The sequence below is a fragment of the Kogia breviceps genome, chromosome X (genome assembly GCF_026419965.1).
Source record: "Kogia breviceps isolate mKogBre1 chromosome X, mKogBre1 haplotype 1, whole genome shotgun sequence".
NCBI lineage: Eukaryota > Metazoa > Chordata > Mammalia > Artiodactyla > Physeteridae > Kogia > Kogia breviceps.
In genome coordinates this window covers 42,432,613-42,450,601 of record NC_081330.1, presented here as the reverse complement: position 1 = coordinate 42,450,601, position 17,989 = coordinate 42,432,613, and the positions used below count along the sequence as shown (strand labels likewise).

At 35.3% G+C, this 17,989-nt stretch overlaps 1 protein-coding gene across 1 annotated transcript in view; it reads left to right on the top strand.

The window, feature by feature from the left end:
* The window catches only part of ARMCX5 (armadillo repeat containing X-linked 5), a 123,827-nt gene that overhangs the window by 61,239 nt on the left and 44,599 nt on the right, over positions 1-17,989 (top strand). The window lies entirely within an intron of this gene.

Here is a 17,989-nt window from a genome sequence, read left to right as displayed (position 1 = left end):
TTTCTAGTCTCAGGAAGAGTTTGTATAACATAAAGAATGTCTTAAAAAAGACATTCATTTATGACAGAACATACATTATATAGTAGTTTACGTGTAACACAAAATAGGCTTTCACAGACATTATCTTCCCTACAGCTTATTCACACAGTTCCTTGCACCTGGAGGGGTCAACTTTCTCACTCACTTGTCCCTTCCTACCAGTCATCTCCAGCCCCCTGTAATGTCTATCAAAGGCCTATCTATTCTTCAGAGACTTTCTAGAAGGCCATCTACCCCCTTCATAGTGACACTCGTGATCTCTTTCATCAGCTCCATGAACTCTCACCTTCAGGTGTCCAATGCTGGTCGAGTGGTATTGCCTTACTCAAGAGTCAAGCAAGGACTTCTTCCTTTGGGATGGGGCTGTAGGCTGGATAATTTGTCTTAGAATTGTATAGTGAGCTTAGTAGATACAGTTTTTAATAGGTCTATAACCCTAGTAGCAAATTTTTTAAGTCTTGTACTAATAGAATTGGGGAACATGGTATTGCATTGTTGTTTTGATATTATTAATGAGATTAAACCTACTTTCAGATATTTATTAGCCAGTTTGGTTTTCTTTTTGTGAGCAGAGTATGTGTAGGCTTTTCCCATTTGCCTTTTAGAGGTTCTTGGTTTAGAGGTTCTTAAAGGTTCAAGAACTCCTTATTGATTTGTGTACACACACAAGCCTGTGAATAGTCCAGGGAATTTTGAAAGAAAAATAATATGGAAGTTGGAAAGTATTTGTCCCACAAAGAATTTTTTAAGTTCTGTCAAATCTTGGCAAAACAGGGTAGAACTACCCAGGAAAAGTTAAATGGAATACAGATAGAGAGCCCTTATATTGCCACATATATGTGGGCATTTATAGTAGGGTGACAGTTCAGATTCATGGAAAAAAGTGAAAGATTCAGTGTGTCAGGGGTCCTCAAGACCATTCACAGGTTCAGTGATTCGCTAGCAGGACTTGCAAGGTTCAGTATACAGTTGTACTCACAGCTATGATTTATTACAAAAGAATGCAAAACCAAATCAGTGAAGGAAAAAAGTGCATGGAGCAAAGTTCAAAAAAAAAACAGGTGCAAGCTTCCAGGAGCCTTCTCCCAGTAGAGTCCCACAGAATACACTTAATTGCTCCAACAACAATTGATGACAACATGTGTGAAATGTTATTTATCAAGGAAGCTTATTAGATACTCAGTGCCCAAGATTTGGGGGAGGTTGGGGTACCCTTTGCCTAGCATGTACCAAAATTCCAGACTCCCAGGAGGAAAGAAGTTATTCAGCATAAACCATATTGTTTGCACAAAGAGCTTAGGTACAGTGAGCCAATCTTATCTGTTCTGGGAATGGCGGGAACCTTCTTTAAATCCAGGTTAACAGAATCCAGCTAAAGGCCAACCTTGTAAGCACTTTATAAGGCTAGCAATCTCAAGTCTGCTGTGCTCTTTTCTACACATTTGGTGAGTGGTGTTAGAATAATTAGCTAGTCATTTGGGAAAACAAGTAATGTTATATCACAGTACATGTGAAGAAATTCCACTAAGATTACATACCTTAAATATATCAAAAGGGGTGGGAGGATAAAGAAAAAGAAACACTCAATTACCTAGAATGAATTTTGGCTTCTGATATGTAGACGGTAATGGATTCTTTCCACATAATACCAGAATCATTTATTAAATAATATGCCCGTACTCCAACAATTTCTCATGTGTCTTTTGTAATATATGGAGTTATCTTCAAATATGTTTCTGAGGTAAATTCTCTCTGGTGTTAGAAACACACAGGTTTGCTTATTGCAGTTTATAACAAACTAACAAACATTGTGGTTTATCTGAAATGTAATATCCATAATTCATACATGATTATTCTCCAATTAATTTTACCATTTTATCTTATCTTTAATATCATATTATATTGATTGAGGTGGAAGGGTACTAATATTCTCATATAACTTCTTTGAAATTCTCTTGGAGTTTCAAAATGGAAAAGTGTGTTGGCCAGGCCAAAGAATATGTCTCTGTGTTGCCATGCCAAATGGCATAATTTCCTTTTATTCTCATGGCTGAATTTTATTTATATATGTAAATAAATGTTATACACATTTATATATATATAACATTTTCTTTATCCATTCATCTGTCAGTGCATATTTAGGTAGTTTCCATGTCTTGTCTATTGTGAATAATGCTGCGATGAACATGGTAGAATAGATATCTCTTAGAGATGGTGATTTCATTTCCTTTGAATATATACCCAAAAGTGGGATTACTGGATCATGTGGTAATTTATTTTTATTTTTTTAAAAGCCTCCATGCTGTTTTCCATAGTGGCTGCACTAACCTACATTCCTACTAACAGTATAAGAGTTTGCTTTTCTTTATATTCTCATCAACACGTGTTATCTCTTGTCTTTTTGATAATAGTCATTCTAACAGCTTGAAGTAATATCTCACTGTGGTTTTGATTTGCATTTCCCTGATGACTAGTGATGTCATATTTTCATGGAACTGTTGGCCATTTGTATCTCTTTTGTAGAAAACTGTCTATTCAGGTCCTTTACCTATTTTAAAATCAGGTTATTATTATTATTTTTACTATACAGCTATATGATTTCCTTATATTTTTTAGATATTAAACTGTTTTCAGATACAGGTTTTGCAAATATTTTTCCCCATTCTGTAGGTTGTCTTTTCATTTTGTTGATCATTTTTTTTGCTCCGCAGAAGCTTTTTAGTTTGATGTTGTCCACTTGTTTACCTTTGCTTTTGTTCCTTGTGATTTTGGTGTCATATAAATAATTTATTTTGCCAAGACCAATGTCCAGGAGCATTTTCCCTACGTTTTCTTTTAGGAGTTTTACAGTTTCGAGTGTGACATTTAATCCATTTCAAGTGAATTTTTATGAGTGGTGTAAGGTAGGGGTTCAGTTTCATTCTTTTGCATGTGAATATCCACTTTGCCCAGGACAATGTATTGGAGAGACTATATTTTCCCATTGATTTTTCTTGGCTTTCTTGTCAAATATTAGTTTACTGTATATGTGTGGATTTATTTCTGGGCTCTTGATTCTGTTCCATTGGTCTACATGTCTGTCTTTATGCCAGTACCATAATGTTATGATTCTATAGTTTTGTAATAAAGTTTGCAATTACAAAGTGTAATTCCTTTACTTTTGTTCTTTTTTTTCAAGATGGCATTGGTTGCTTGTGGTTCCATACGAATTTTAGGATTTTTTTTGTTTAAAATTCTATAGGAATTTTGATAGGGATTTCATTAAGTCTGTAGATCACTTTGGGTAGTATGGACAGTTTAACAAAATTAATTATTCTGATTAATGAACACAGGATATATTTCCATTTTTTCGTTTATTCTTCACTTTCTTTTTATCAAAGTCTTATAGCTTTCAATGTACAGATCTTTCACTTATTTAAATTTATTCCTAAGAATTTTACTGCTATTGATGCTATTGTAATTGCAATTGTTTTCTTTATTTATTTTTCAGATAGTTTGTTGTTTGTGTATAGAAACACAACTGATTTTTCTGTGTTGATTGTGTAACCCGCAACTTTACCAAATTCATTCCAGCAGTATTTTGGTTGAGTCATTAGGCTTTTCTAAATATAAGTTTATTTCATGTGCAAACACAGACAGTTGTACTTATTCCTTTTCAATTGGGTTGCTTTTTATTCCCTAATTCCTCTGGCTAGGACTTCCAGTACTATATTGAATAGGAGTAGTCAGAGTGGGCACACTTGTCTTGTTCCAGATCTTAAAGGAAATGCTTTCACCATTGACTATAATATTAGTTATGAGCTTCTCATGTATGGCCTTTATTTTGTTGAAGTACATCCTTGTATACCCTATTTTTGAGAGTTTATCATGAAAGGGTGTTGAATTTTTTCAAATACATTTTTTACATCTATTAAGATCATATGATTTTTATCCTTCATTCTGTTAATGTAGTGGATCTCATTTATTGATTTGCATATGGTGAAGCACACTTTCATCTCAGAGATAAATCTCACTTGATCGTGGAATATGATCCTTTCAATGTACTGTTGAATTCAGTTTGCTAGCATTTTGTTCAGAATATTTGCATTTGCATGTATTTTCATCATGGATATTGGCTTGTAATTTTCTTTTCTTTTTTTAATTAAAAATTTTTGTGGCATAGTTTTATCATTTTTTTGATATTTTAATTAAAGTCTAGTTGATTTATAATGTCATGTTAGTTTCAGGTGTACAGCACAGTAATTCAATTATACATATATATTCTTTTTCAACTCATCTAATTTTCTTATAGTGTCCTTCTTTGGCTTTGGTATGACAGTGATGGTGGCCTCATCAAATGAGTTTGGGAGTGTTCCCTCTTTTCAATTTTTGAGAAATATTGGCATTAATTCTTCTTTAAATATTTGGTAGAACTCATCACAGAAGCCATCTGGTACTGGGCTTTTATCTGTTGAAAGGTGTTTGATTACTGATTTGATCTCTCTACTCATTATTAGTCTGTTCAGATTTTCTATTTCTTCATGATTCAGTCTTGGTAAGTTGCATGTTTTTAGGGATTATGCAGTTCCTCTAGTTTATCCAATTTGTTGGTGTATAATTGTTCATAGTAATCTCTTATGATCCTTTGTATTTCTGTGGTATCATTTGTAATGTCTCCTCTTTCATTTATAATTTTATTTATTGAGTCCTCTTTCTTTTTTCTTGGTTAGTCTAGCTAAAAGTTTGTCAATTTTGTTTATCTTTCATAACACAATTCTTAGTTTCGTTGATTTTTTTATTGTTTTCTTTATTGCAGATATTTCTGTCTGCTCTAATCTTTATTATTTACTTATTTCAGCTAATTTTAGGCTTAGTTCTTATTCTAGTTTTATGAAGTGTAATGTTAGGTTGTTTATTTGAGATCTTTCTTTTTTTCTTAAAATGAAAATTTATAACTATAAACATTCAGAAATAATTTTGCTGCTTCCCATAAGTTTTGGTATATTATGTTCCTATTTTCATTGGTGTCTAGATTTTTTAAATTTCTTTTTAGATTTCTTCTTTGATTCATTGGTTGTTCAGGAGTAGGAATGTGTTATTTAATTTCCACAAATTTGTGAATTTTCCAATTATCCTCCTGTTATTGAGTTCTAGTTTCATACCATTGTGGTAGAAAAAGATTCTTGGTATGATTTCAATAATTTTGCATTTGTTAAGACTTGTTTTGTGGCCTAACATATGATCTTTCCTGGAGGTTGTTCCATGTACACTTGAGAAGAATGTGTATTCTGCGGCTGTTGGATAGAATGTTCTGTATATGTGTGGTAGGTACATTTTGCCTGGATGATGTATCCATTGTTAAGAGTGGAGTAGTAATGTCACCTACTATTATTGTATTGCTGTTTATTTCTCCTTTCAATTCTGTTAACATTTGCTTTAAATACTAAGTGCTCTGATGTTAGGTGCATAAATATTTGCAACTGTTACATCTTTATTAATTGACCCCTTTTTCATTATATAATGATCTTATTTGTCTCTTGTAAGCACTTTTAAAGTCTGTTTTGCTTGATATATGTGTAGCCACCTCTGTTCTTTTTGTTCCCATTTGCTTGGAATATCTTTTCTATCCATTCACTTTCAGCATATGTCTGTCCTTAGAGCTAATGTGAATCTCTCATAGGTAGCATATCATTGTATCTTGTTATTTTTTTAAATCTATTCAGCCATTCTGTCTTTTTAATAATTCTTTTTTAAACTGAAATATAGTTGATTTGCAATATTGTGTTTTATGTGTACAGAATAGTGATACAGTTATTTATATATATTCTTTTTCAGATTCTTTTCCATTATAGTTATTACAAGGTATTGAATATAGTTCCCTGAGCTATACAGTAGGACCTTGTTGTTTATCTATTTTATATATAGTAGTGTGTATCTGTTAACCCCAAACTCCTAATTTATCCCTACCCCCCTTCCCCTTCAGCAACCATAAGTTTGTTTCCTGTGTCTATGAGTCTGTTTCTGTTTTGTAAATACGTTCATTTGTATCATTTTTAGATATCACATATAAATGATATTATATGATATATGTCTGTCTGACTTACTTCACTTAGTATGATAATCTCTAGGTCCATCCATGTTGCTGCAAATGGCAGTATTTCATTCTTTTTTATGACTGACTAATATTCCATTGTATATATATGCCACATCTTCTTTATCCATTCATCTGTCAGTGGACACTTAGGTTGCTTCCAAGTCTTGGCTATTGTAAATAGTGCTACTTTGAACATTGGGATGCATGTATCTTTTCAAATTAGAATGTTTGCCTTTTCCGGATATATGCCTAGGAGTGGGATTGCTGGAATATATGGTAGCTCTATTTTTAGTTTTTTAAGGAACCTCCATACTGCTCTCCATAGTGGCTATACCAACTTACATTCCCACCAACAGTGTACAAGGGTTCCCTTTTCTCCACATCTTCTGCAGCATTTATTATTTGTAGACTTTTTGATAATGGTCATTCTGACTGGTGTGGGGTGATACCTCATTATAGTTTTGATTTGCATTTTGCTAATAATTAGCAATGTTGAGTATTCCTTTTCACATGCCTTTCGACCATCTGTGTGTCTTCTTTGGAGAAATGTCTATTTAGGTCTTCTGCGGAATTTTTTATTGGGTTGTTTGTTTTTTATATTGAGCTGTGTGAGCTGTTTGTATATTTTGGAGATTAATCCCCTGTTGGTTGCATTGTTTGCAAATATTTTCTCCCAGTCTGTAGGTTGTCTTTTCTTTTTGTTTATGGTTTCCTTTGCTGTGCAAAAGCTTTTAAGTTTGATTAGGGCCCATTTGTTACTTTGGCTTTTATTTCTCTTGCTTTGGGAGACTGATCTAAGAAAGTATTGCCATGATTTATGTCAGAAAATGTTTTGCCTATGTTCTCTGTATCTTTTGATTAGAGAATTCAATGCATTTCTCCTTAAAATAATATTGATAGGTTAGGACTTACCAGTGCTGTTCTGTTGTTTTCTGGCTTTTGTAGTCTCTCCCTTTCTTCTCTTGCTGTCATATATATATAAGGTTTTTAAAAAACTTTTAGAGTTGAAAGTGTTTTATACATCACCATTACAATATTAGATAATCTGAATATGTACCTTCAACAATGAGTTTTACTCATTCATATGTTTTACACTGTTAAATGGTATCATTTATTTTCAGCTTGAAGAACTCCTTTTAGCATTCCTTGGAAGCCAAGTCTGGTGCTGATGAACTCCCTCATCAGTTGTTTGTTTGGTAACATCTTTATCTCTCCTTTATATCTGAGGACAGCTTTGCTGGATATAGTACTCTTGGTTGACTTTTTTCTCTCAATATTTTAAATGTATCTTCCTGTATTCCCTGGTTTGCAAGGTTTCTGCTGCAAAATTCACTGATAATCTTATGGGGCTCCCTTGTATGTAACGAGTTTCTTTTTGCTTTCAAAACTCTTTGTCTTTAACTTTTTACAATTTAATTATATTGTATCTTGGTGTAGCCCTTTTCATGTTCATCCTATGTAAGGAATTTTGGGCCTTGTGAATCGCAATGTCCTTTTCTCTCCCCAAGTTTGGACATTTTCAGCCATTATTTCTTTAAATAAACATTTGTCCCTTTCTTGCTTGCTTCTTCTGGGATTCCCACAATCCCAGATATATTGTTTCACTTTAAGGTGTTCTTTAAGTCCTGTATGCTTTCTTCTCTCTTTTTCATTCTTTTTTCTTTTTGCTCCTCTGACCTGATAATTTCAAATGACACGTCTTCAAGTTCACTAATTTTTTATTTTGCTTCATCAAGTCTGTTGCTGAAGCTCTGTGTTTAATTCTTCAGTTCAGTCATTGTATTTTTCAGCTCTGGGATTTCTGTTGTTTTTGTTTTTAATGGTTTGTATTTCTTTTTGGAATTTCTAATTATTTTCATGTATTGTTTTCCTAGTTTTGTTCAGTTTTCCAGTAGTTCACTGAACTTCTTTAAGAGGATTATTCTGAATTATTTGTCATCAGTCATTTCTTAGATCTCCATTTTTTTAGGGTCAGTTATTGGAGCTTTATTAGTTTTCTTTGGTAGTGTCATGTTTACATGATCCTTCATGATCCTTGTGTTTGTATGTTGGTATCTGTGTAACTGAGGAAGTGGTCTCTTCTTCTAACCTTTACAGATTCAATTTAGCAGGGAAAGTTGTTTATCAGTCAGTCCAGTTTGAGGTTCTGGATGTACCAGTTATAGTGTCCATGGGCAGAGAGGGCTTGCTATCAGGGTCTCTAGTTTGGCAGGACCACTTCCCATACTCTGAGATCAGGGGAGTGTTGGCCAATGGCTTTGCTCCATGGTCAGTTAAGCCTGCTGGCTGGCCTCCATGTTAGGGCAGGGCTGCTGTCAGGGCACCCTAGTTGGACATACCTGCTAGCTGGGCTCCAGAGTCAGGTGGGCAAGTGGTCTGGGTTTCATGATTAGACCAGACCTCAGGCTGTCTATAATCAGGAAAAGCCACAAGCTTTGCCTTACAGTTGGCCAGGGCCATAGGGTAGGCTCTCCAATTGGGTACCTGCCCAGGCTCCCTAGTTTGGCATGGCCACCAGCTATACTCTGCAGTTCTGTGAGGTTGTAGGATGTGCTGTGCAGTTGGGTGGGATGGCTTTCTGTTCTCCCTAGACAAGTGAGGCAATGGTAGATGCTCCATGATTAGGCAGAGCTGGTGGTTAGGCTCCTTACCCATATGAGGCAGTAGGCTGTGTTCACCAATTGGGCAGTGCCATAGGCTGGACATTATGGCTGAGCAGGGTTGCTACCCAGGCACCCTTGTTGGGTGAAGCTGCAAGCCCTGTTCCACAGTTAGGTGGGGCTGCCGGTTTGACCACCCATTCAAGTATAGCCCTGTAGAATGGGCTCTGTGGCTGTCCAAGGTTATTATTCAGGTTCCCCACTTAGAGGAGGGTGGGGTGAGGCAGAGGCTATGCTCCACAGTTGGGCAGGGTTAGTTGCTTGGCTTCCTGCCCAAGTGGGGCTGAAGAATGTGGTCCACAGTCCAGGACCTCTGGCCAGGCTTCCTGATTGGGCAGGGCTGGAGGCTATGCCCAACAATTTGGCAGGGAATTCAGCTTGGCTGTCTGCCTGTGTGGAGCTATAGACTGTGTGCCATGGCTACATGGTGTCACAGCTTATATTCCCTGGTCAAGCAGGACCAGATGCTATATTCTGTAGTTTGATGGGGCTGTTGGTTTGGCTGTCTGCCTGGATGGGGGTCATGGGCTGTAATCTGAGGTGGCTGTTTGGGCTGCCAGCTCAGGAGAGGCTGGAAGCCATGCTCCAAAGTTGGGCAGGACTGCTGGCTTGACTCACTGCCTCAATGGGCCATAGGATGGGCTCTGTAGTTGCTTGGGGTCTGTAGCCAGGCTTACTGGTTGGGTGGGACTGGAGACTATGCTTAGAAGTTGGGCAGGGCTACTGGCTTGCCACTCTGTCCAAGTGAGGTCATATGATGGACTCCATGGGACAGCCTGTTGGCTGAGGACCTAAACCAGGCAGAACTGCCAGCCAAGCTCCCTGCCAACTTGAGTCCACTGGCACGGTTCTGCAGATGGCTGAGCTTTCTGCACAGGAGCTGCTGCCAGTTGGAATACAGTCTGCCAAGATCTGCTTGCTGGTTGCCATGAGCCTCACCCCCTTTTCATCTCTAGCAGATCCCCTGTAGTCTAGGTCCACTGGCTCCCCTAGTGATACCCATGAAGTAAGACTGAAGTGGGACTCCCAGGAATCGTCTAACACTGCTGGGGAAGCTGGATGTCCACCTTGAGCTCTCTTTTTCATGTTGGAGTAGCCATAAACCCAGAGGGACCCTCAGTGTGGCATTCTGCTGGGCTGGAGTCAGGGCAATGCAATGAAAGTGAAATTGCTCGTCTATCTTTTCTAATGTAGTTTTTCTGGCCTTTTTTTTTTTCATCCAAGAGAACGCTTCAGCCTCACCCCCAGGTTCTGGGATATTCACAGAAGTGTCTTGTCTCTGATAAATGCTAGTTGTCTTTCTGAGAGGGTGACTGAATCCAGGGACCACTTGTTTCACCATCTTGCTGATGTTACTCTCATATGATCATTCTTGAGTGATGCTACCCAAAGTGCCAGTCTAAAATGAAAAAAAAAAAGGAATTTGTGCCAAAATTTGAATGGACTACATCAAAGCACACATTATTTTTGTAGCAAAATTTTCTTGATGAAAGTAGCTATGGGTACATTTACATTTTGATGAAAGCTAGTTATGTCTTTGCAAACTGGTAACAAACAGTTTGCCACCTATTGAAAAACTAGTCCATATATTCACTTTAGCAAGGGTATTGACATGGAATATTTCATTATAGTATATGTGGACAAAAATCTGATCCCTTCAGAGGGAAGCAAAATCTCCATTTAGAAGTCCACCAGCTCTGGTATTTTTAATTTGTTTACTAGAAAGATTGTTACTAATATATGAAATAAGGTAAAGAATTTAAATGCAGAAGTCATGAAAATACAGGCTCATTGCAGAAACAGTAGATAAAGTGACATTCTGAATGAGAGGAGAATGGAATGAAATATCTAGACATATTGTGACCACAGATTAACTATTGATAGGAAATAAGCCCAGGTTCCCACCCAAAACATACACCTAAAACAATCAGATGGGTTAATTTTTTTAAAAAACCCTTTCTCCTTTGTTACAAAAGTAAATCAAGATCTTTGTACAAAAAGTTATATACCATGACTAAGTGGGATTTTTCGATGTATGAAAGCCTGGTTCAGTTTTCAAAAATCAATTAATGTAATCCATCACGTCAACAAGCTAAAAAAGAAACATCACATGATCATATCAGTAGATACAGAAAAAAGCATTTGATAGAAGTCTAACACCCATTTATGATACAAAACTTTCAAACTAAGAAAAGAGGGGAACTTCCTTAGACTGATAAAAAGTATCTACAAAAAGCCTACAGCTAGTATCATATATAATGGTGAGAAACTAGAACCTTTCCCAAAGAGATCAGGAACAGGGTAAAGATGTTTCCTTTCATCACCGCTTTTAACATCATATTGGAAGTCCTTGCTAATGCAATAAAACAAGAAAAGGAAATAAAAGGGATACAGATTTAGAGCAAAAAAGAATAATAATAAAACTGGGGAGTTCCCTGATGACCTAGTGGTTAGGACTCCAGGCTTTCACTGCCATGGCCTGGGTTCAATCCCTGGTCAGAGAACTGAGATCCCACAAGTCACATGGCATGGCCAAAAAGGAAAAAAAAATTCTTTGTTCACAAATGATATCATTGTCTACGTAGAAAATCTGAATCAACAAAAAGCTTCTGAAACTAATAAGTGATTATAGCAAAGTTGCAGGATACAAGATTAATATTACAATGTCCATTGTTTTCCTAAACACCAGCAATGAAAAAGTGGAACTTGAAATTACAGATTTACGTTAGCACCTAAAAGATGAAATACTTGTGTATAAATCTAACATAATATGTGTAAGATCTATATGAGGAAAACTACAAAACTCCTATGAAAGAATTCAAAGAGCTAAATAAATGGAGAAACACTGAACGTTTATGGGTAGGACGACACAATACTGTCAAGATCTCGGTTCGTCCCAACCTGATTTATAGGTTCAATGCAGTCCCAATCAAAATCCTAGCAAGTTTATATGATACTAAAGTTTACATGAAGAAGCAAAAGACCCAGCATAGCCAACTCAATACTGAAGGAGAACAGAGTCAGAGGACTGATATTACCTGAGTTCAAGACTTAGTAATCAAGATGGTGTGATACTGGCAAAAGAATAGACAAATAGCTAAATGGAACAGGATAGAGAGTCCAGAAATGTACTGACATAAATATAGTCAACTGATCTTCGACAAAGGGCTAAATGCAATAGGATGGAGAAAAGTTAGTCTCCTCAATAAATGGTGCTGTAATATCTGGACATCCACATGCAAAAAACTTAATCTATTAGGTACAGACCTTATATATCCTTCACAAAAGTTAACTCAGAATGGATCACAGAGCTAAATTTTAAATGAAAAACTATAAAACTCCTGTAAGCTGACATAAGAGAAAATCTAGATGACCTTGGGTTTAGTGATGACTTTTTAGATACAACACTAAAAGCACAGCCCATGAAAGAAATAATTGATAATCTGGACTTTGTTGAAATTTTAAAATTCTGCTCTGCAAAAGACATTGTCAAGAGAATGAGAAGACAAGTCACAAAGTGGTTGAAAATATTTGTAAAAAACATATCTGATAGAGGACTATTACCCAAAATATACAAATAACTCTAAAAACTCAACAATAAGCAGCAAACAACCTAATTAAATGGGTCAAGGACATTAACAGACACCTCACCAGAAACGATATACATGGAAAATAAACGTGAAAAGATGCTCAACATGGTTTATTATCAGGGGAATGCAATTTAAAACAATTATGAGATTCTACTACACACCTATTAGAATGACCAAAATCCAGAACACTGACAAAACCAAATTCTGTTGAGGATGTGGAGGAACAGGAATTCTTGCTCAATGTTAGAGGGATTGCAGAATGGTACAGACACTCTTGAAGGCTGTTTGGCAGTTTCTTACAAAACTAAACATACTCCTGCCATATCATCCAGCAATCATATTTCTTAGAATTTACCCAGAGCAGGTGAAAACTTGTGTCCACCCAAAAACCTGCACAAGATTGTTTATAGCAGCTTTATTCATACTTGCTAAATCTTGGAAGCAACCAAGTGTCCAGGTAAATGGATAAATAAACTTTGGTAAATCCAGACAATGGAAAATTATCATTACTAAAAGAAATAATCTATCAAGACATGAAAAGACATGGAGGAAACTTAAATGCATATTACTAAGTGAAAGAAGTAAATCTGAAAAGGGTACGTAATATATAATTACTACTATTTGACATTCTGGAAAATGCAAAACTGTGGAAACAGTAAAAATTTCAGTGATTGCCATGGGTTAAGGGGGAGAGAGTTATTAATAGGTGGAGCACAGAGGACTTTTAGGTCAGTGAAACTTTTTGTATTATAATGGTGGATACATGTCAATATACATTTATCCAAACCTATATAATATACATGAATAGTTAACCTTAATGTAAATTATAGACTTTAGGTGATAATGATATGTCAATGTAGGTTCATCAGTTGTAACAAATGTACCATTCTTGTGGGGGGATGTTGATAATGGGGTAGGCTAATGTGTGGGGGCAAGGGGTATATGGGAAGTCTCTGTACCTTCTGTTCAGTTTTGCTGTGAACCTAAATCTGCTCCCAAAAATGAAGTCTATTTAAAAAGTTACATAATATTGGCATGGTAAAGGACTCCCTACATATGACAGTAAAAGGGGAAAATACAAAAGAGATTAAGAGATTTGGCTTCATAAAATAGTGTCCATATAACAATATGTATGTCAAACTGTTAATACATCTAATATATTATGTACAAGCTCTTGTAAATCAATAAACACTACTACCTCCAAAAATTTATAAGGAATTTAAAAAACCATATCACCCAATCACAAATATAATAATGGCCAATAAATACTTGAAATTGTGAGATGTCACTGTTCGCCACTCACTGGTCTAATTGAAAAAAAGCCATTTTGAAATTATAATACCTTGTATTTCTTACTCTTCTAAGGAGGCTTTTTAGACAATATTTTCCCCATTACCCATACCCACCCCTGGAAATTTTAACACCTCAAATATATTGAAGTCATATGTTGGGTCATATGGTAATTCTATGTTTAATTTATTAAGGTATGGCCTAACTCTTTTCCACAGTGACTGTAACATTTTACATTCCCACCAGCAATGTACAAGGGTTCCACTTTCTCCACGTTCTCAACAATACTTATTAAATGCCATTTAAAAAATTATTAATATAGGCATCCTAGTTAGTGTGAAGTTGTTTCTTATTGTGGTTTTCATTTGGATTTTCCTAATAGCTACTGATGTTGATCAGCTTTTTGTACACTTGTTGGCCATTTGTATATTTATTTGAAGAAATGTCTATTCAAGTACTTTGCCTATTATTAATTGGCTTTGTTTGGGGGTTGTAGACTTTCTTTATATGTACTGGTCAGTGGTTCTTTATCAAATACATGAGTTGCAAATATTTTCTCCCAACAGTGAGTTGTTTCATTTTTTGATAATATCCTTTGATGCACAAAAGTTTTTAATTTTGATAAAGTCCAATTTATTTTTTCCTTTTGAAGCTTGTACTTTTCATGTCATATTTAAGAAACCATTGATAGATACAAAGTCATGAAGAATTATCCCTATGTCTTTTGCCCAAGAATTTTATAGTTTTAGCTCTTATGTTCAGGTCACTGATCCATTTTGAGTTAACTTTTGTGTATTGTATGAGGCAAGGATCCAAATTCATCATTTTACATGTGGATATTCAATTGTCCTGGCATAATTTTTGAAGAGACTGTTCTTTCCCATTGAGTGCTCTTGATATTATTCCTGAAATTGTTTTAGCCACAAATGTGTAGGTTTATTTCTGGACACTCAATTCTATTTTGTTGGTCTATATGTATATTCTTATGCAAGTATCATACTGTTTTAAGTACTGTAGCTTTGTAGTAAGTTTTGAAATTGGGAAATGTAAGGCTTTCAATTTTATTATTTTTCAGGATTGTTTTAGCTATTTGGGGACCCTTGCTGTTTTATAGGATTTTGAGGTTTAGTTTTTCCATATATTAAAAAAAGGTCATTGGCATTTTCATAGAGAGAGCATTGAATCCATATATCAATATGGAAAGTATTGCCATCTTAACAATATTAAGTCTTCGAATCATAAACATGGGGAGTCTCACAAATACTTAGGTCTCATTTAATTTCTTTCTGTAGTGTTTTTTACTTTCCAGAGTGTGAAACTTGCATCTCCTTCCTTCATTTAATTTCTAAAGATTTTATTTAGTTGCTATTTTAAATGAAATTTAAATTATTTTCATTTCCTTTTCAGATTATTCATTGCAGGCGTGCAGAAACAAAACTATTCTTTGTGTGTTGATGTTATGCCCTATAATTTGGATGAATTGGTTTATTAGCTCTCATAGCTTTCTTGTAGATTCTTTGGATTTCTTAATGTACAGGATCATTCATCAGCAAATAGAGTTTTACTTCTTGCTTTCCAATTTATATGACTTTTATTCCTTTTTCTTGCCTAATTGGTTTGGATAGAACTTCCATTTCAATTTTGAATTGATGTGGTAAAGATAGATATTCTCTTGTTTCTGATCTTAGGCATTTCCTTATAAGTTTTTCATCCGTAAGTATGATGTTAGCTGAGGTTGTTTCATAAATGCTTTTGTCATGTGGAGGAAGTTCCCTTCTCTTGCTAGTTTATTCAGTGTATTTATCATGGCAATGCATTGGATGTTTTTTAACAATGATACTTTTATTAGGGAGTATTGCATTAGATGTGGTATTTGTATTAGATGTGATACTGGCATGTGTTTTAATTAAAAAAATTTGTTGGAGTACAGTTCATTTACAATGTTGTGTTTAAGTTTCTGGTGTACAGCAAAATGAATCAGTTATACATATACATATATCCACTCTATTTTAGATTCTTTTCCCATATAGGCCATTACAGAGTACTGAGTAGAGTTCCCTGTGCTATACAACAAGTCCTTATTAGTTATCTATTTTATATATAGTAGTGTGTATATGTCAATCCCAATCTCCCAATTTATCCCTCCCCTTACCACATGTCAGCCATAAGTTTGTTTTCTACATCTGTAACACTATTTCTGTTTTGTAGATAAGTTCATTTGTACCCTTTTTTTTAGATTCCACATATAAGTGATTTCATAAATTTGTCTTTATGTGTATGACTTACTTCACTCAGTATGAGTGAAGTATAATCTCTTGGTCCATGCATGTTGTTACAAATGGTATTATTTCATTCTTTTCTATGGCTGAGTAATATTCCATTGTATATATGTACCACGTCTTCTTTATGCATTCCTCTGTTGGACATTTAGATTGCTTCCATATCTTGGCTATTGTAAATAGTGCTGCAGTGAACATAGGGGTGCGTGTATCTTTTTGAATTATCATTTTCTCTGGATATATGCCCAGGGCTGGGATTTCTGGATCATATGGTAGCTCTATATTTAGTTTTTTACAGAACTCCACACTGTTCAGCATAGTGGCTTTACCAATTTACCTTCCTGCCAACAGTGTAGGAGGGTTCCCTTTTCTCCACACCCTCTCCAGCATTTACTGTTTGTAGATATTTTGATGATGGCCATTCTGACTGGTGTAAGGTAATACCTCATTGTAGTTTTGATTTGCATTTCTCTAATAATTAGTGATGTTGAACACCTTTTCATCTGCCTCTTAGCTATCTGAATGTCTTCTTTGGAGAAATGTCTACTTAAATCTTCCTCCCATTTTTTGATTGGGTGTTTTTTGTTTTACTGAGCTCCATGAGCTGTTTGTATATTTTAGAGAATAAATCCTTGTCAGTTGCTTCATTTGCAAATGTTTTCTCCCATTCTCAGGGTTGTCTTTGCGTTTTGTTTATGGTTTGCTTTGCTGTGCATAAGCTTTGAAGTTTCAGTAGGTCCACTTGTTTATTTTTGTTTTTGTTTCCATTATTCTAGGAGGTGGATCAAAAAGGATGTTGCTATGATTTATGTCAAAGAGTGTTCTTCCGATATTTTCCTCTAAGAGTTTTATAGTATCCGGCCTAATATTTAGGTCTTTAATCCATTTTGAGTTTATTTTTATGTATGGTGTTAGGGAGTGTTGTGATTTCATTCGTTTACATGTAGCTGCCCAGTTTTTCCAGCACCACTTATTGAAGACGCTGTCTTTTCTCCATTGTATATTCTTGCCTCCTTTGTCATAGATTAGGTGACCATAGGTGAGTAGGTTTATCACTGGCCTTTCTATCCTGTTCCATTGATCTATATTTCTGGTTTTGTGCCAGTAACATACTGTTTTGATTACTGTAGCTTTGTAGTATATATTGAAGTCAGGGAGCCTGATTCCTCCAGCTCTGTTTTCCTTTCTCGAAATTGCTTTGACTGTTCATGGTCTTTTGTGTTTCCATACAAATTATAATTTTTTTGCTCTAATTCTATAAAACTGCCATTGGTAATTTGATAGGGATTGCATTGAATATTAGGTTACTTTGGGTAGTTTAGGCATTTTGGCAATATCGATTTTTTCAATCAAAGAACACGGTATATCTCTCCATCTGTTTTTGTAATCTTTGATTTCTTTCGTCAGTATCTTATAGTTTTCTGAGTACAGTTCTTTTGCTTCGTGAGGTAGGTTTATTCCTAGGTATTTTATTTTTTTGATGTGATGGTAAATGGGGTAAATGATTTCTCTTTCTGATCTTTCATTGTTAGTGTTTAGGAATGCAAGAGATTTCTGTGTATTAATTTTGTATCCTGCAACCTTACCAAATTCACTGATAAGCTCTAGTACTTTTCTGGTAGTATCTTTAGGATTTTCTATGTATAGTATCATGTCATCTGCAAACAGTGACAGTTTTACATCATCTTTTCCAATTTGGATTCCCTTTATTTTTTTTCTTCTCTGATTGCCTTGGCTAGGACTTCCAAAACTATGTTGGGTAATAGTGGCGAGAGTGGGCATCCTGGTCTTTTTCCTGATCTTAGAGGAAATGCTTTCAGTTTTTCACCATTGAGAATGATGTTTGCTGTGGATTTGTCATATATGGCCTTTATTATATTCAGGTAGGTTCCCTCCATGCCCAATTACTGGAGAGTTTTTATCATAAATTGGTGTTAAATTTTTTCAAAAGCTTTCTGCATCTACTGAGATGATGATTTTTATTCTTCAATTTAGTAATGTGGTATTTCACACTGATTGATTTGCAGATATTGAAAAATCCTTGCATCACGGGGATAA